Raw genomic sequence first — 3152 nt, forward strand, 5'->3', positions numbered from 1 at the left:
ATGGGCCAGTGGAGGCTGAGCAAGTGCGCTAAAGCCGCAAACACTCAACTTGAGTGGAGAATCTGACCATTGCCAGAACTAGAGTTTTTTAAATAGAAATTTACAATTGTTTTAACATTTCGTCTTGTAAATGCAATATTTCATGATCATAAATTATGACAATATCTTTTTGATCTCAATTATATTTAATGGCACTGTTTTCCTTCGCCACCAATATATAGTTCTCTTCTCCATCATCAGACTTTTTTTTCTTTTAGAGATATAACCAAGTAAGTAATCATCGGCCGCTAATGTTTGTAAATTCGTGATGCACCAAACTGAAATAGCCTGAAGGGACTGCTTTGGACACACGTTTAGAGGACAAAGGATATTTGGCAAGGGGAGGCCAACACAATACAATACAAATAATATATTGTTGAAATTTGAGATAGTCGTTCAGCTGTAATCAGTGAACACAAGGAAACTAGTATCATGTCTAAGTCGTTCAATATTTTCCCAGAGAATTGTGCCTTAACGTCACTTCCCCTTCAACGCCATTTGAGAGCATTTCTAAAGTACCAGTTAAAGTATTTTAAAAAGTGATGGATTGTTTTTAAAGAGGAAGAATTCTTCCACATATTTTGATTCAAGATTTTTTCATTGCTGTTGGACGTTTAACTATTATGGAATTTAAATTCTAACTGTTTCCGTAAACAAGTTGAAAATACACCAACCTAACACATGGATTAGTATATCTTCCTCAGTATTTTTTTTTTTTAGCGGAGTACAGATCTATTGGCTATTGGGTGTACTGCGACACCTAGTTCGGGAATCATTGGTCTAAAAGCAGTTTAAACTAACAACAACAGTTTGAACAAGTGATTCAATCCCGTTTTTCTCAAGGCAGCGTTTTATACTCAACTCCCTCAACACAACAAAAACAGATCTAAATGGCCTTTCCCTTGTCTAATTACCATAATGTAAATTGATGTGGAAATAATATGGAGTATTAATTTGGGCAAAATATTTTTGTTCACTGAAGGTAATTTATTGTTCTTTAATTTCATATTCAACAGTATATACACATAAAATATAAGAAAAACATTTTTTTTTTTCCATTTTTTATTTACTGTTTGAAAAAGTGGCATCTCAACAACACGATTTCTACAAAACATTCCCCTGCCCCCCAATTGACTACCTTCTGATTAATTATTATGAATTGCATTCGTAGATTAGCTCAACTGCAATTGAGGTATTATTTATTTAATAACCTCGACAACAGACTTCCGTACCCATCCATCAAGTTTTATAAGCGCAAAGAATTTATTTCAGGCAAAAATACAACATTCCCGAGATATTTCAAACCAAAGAAAAAAAGTCACCTCATCCTTGATCAACAGAAAATTAGCATACTAATAGTAAATATTGGTAGATATTGTACAATAGTAGTATTCTATTGGTTTCATTGTATAGTACAGTACAGTAGGCCATCTTCAAATCGCGAGTAGAGCGTAGTTCATATCAGTTCGTGATCTCTGACTAGTCTACAATAAGTTTACTGCTCGTACATACAGAACTTTTTTTCGAACACGGAAGAACTGAAAGGAGTAAATACTGTCGGATTATATTAGGGTAAAAACACCCAGAATTTGCCGTGTAGCATACAATAAAATCAGGTGAAATAAGCAGGAAAAAAAATATATTGAGCTAAAAACATTCAAATATAGCTAAGACAGTTAAACATTTCTAATAGTTCGATTTAAAATGGATAAATAATTGATAACAATAAAATAATTAATAACTCAAACAAAAATTAACATACATATTTGAGTAATTAAAAATTTCCAAAATATTCAATATTGGGGAAGTGAATTACCCTATTCTTTCTATGAAAAGAATTTGGCTTTAGTCTGTAACGAATGGAGACCACGTTTAAATGTATATTATTGTTATGAAAGATAAGTATATACCTGCCCAATAAAGAGGTGTGTTTTCCAATAAAAATAGGAACAAAAGAGGGTCAGAATATTTCAAAAACCTAGATGGAGGAAATTATTCTCTAACAATAGGGTATTTATATCTGCATTGGGAATATCAATGGTTGTCAACATACCTACAAAGAAGGCTCAAAAATTATTTTAAGGCTAAAAAGTCAAAAATCATTTTAACCAGTCTCAAAATTCTTGTAGTTCCAAGCAATAATAAAAGTCGGACTTCAAAGATCTTTTAAAGATTAGAAAATTTATTTTTTAATTTACTAGGGCTTGTTTTGCTAATCGGAATATAGTTACAAGAAAACCATTATCTTGTAATATTTATATGATAGATACCTACCTATTGTAGGATAGTACACTATCTGTACACAAATTACTCCAAATTAAGCTAGATCTAGTCTTTAACTTGAAACTTTTAAAAAAGCATCGAAGCACTTGGGACTTTAACCTGCAGAATTACGACAAAAAATCAAGCACTCAAGTATGGATGAAAATTCAACCTTCTAATTCAGGAATCTATTCAAAAATAAAAACTGGACTATCTACCTCACTCACACCAAAATCTGAACACCCACAAAAAAAAATCATTCATGAGCATGTTTAAAATTGTTTTAAAAGTATGTTTTATGTTTCATGTTTGTGTAAAACCATTTGTAAAAAGTTTGTTGCTTAAAAATGTTTCTCGACTAAGCCGATTTGGGTTCGTACTAAACGTCGCCTAGACTAATAATAATGATTTTGCCTAGGCTGTCAGACATAGTGAACGAGTGAAAAATCATCTTTTAAAACACTTAATTTACGACTTCTAAAATTATTTTTGAGGTAAAATATAGCCTCTATGGTAGAACAAAAGGAGTAGAATAGTTTTTAATGTTTTCCAAAGACTGGCGCTGGAAAAATAAAACTGGGTAAATTGCTTCTGATTGATTGTACTGATTCTGAAAATTTTTTTATCAGGATTTAATTAATACAATTTTAAACGAAATATCCTATTGCATAACAATGCATTTTTCTATACTGTATATTTCTTAAAATTAAATATTGTGATCTTTAAATTTTGCATTTTTTTTATTTAATCCATCTTTAAACGATTCATTTTTTAACTTATTTTAATGTGCCGACGTTTCGGCTAGAGTTTCTAGCCTTCTTCAGGGCTAAAAACAAAACAAGATAACAACC

The sequence above is a fragment of the Halyomorpha halys genome, unplaced genomic scaffold (genome assembly GCF_000696795.3).
Source record: "Halyomorpha halys isolate HHAL.00 unplaced genomic scaffold, Hhal_1.1 Scaffold570.1, whole genome shotgun sequence".
NCBI lineage: Eukaryota > Metazoa > Arthropoda > Insecta > Hemiptera > Pentatomidae > Halyomorpha > Halyomorpha halys.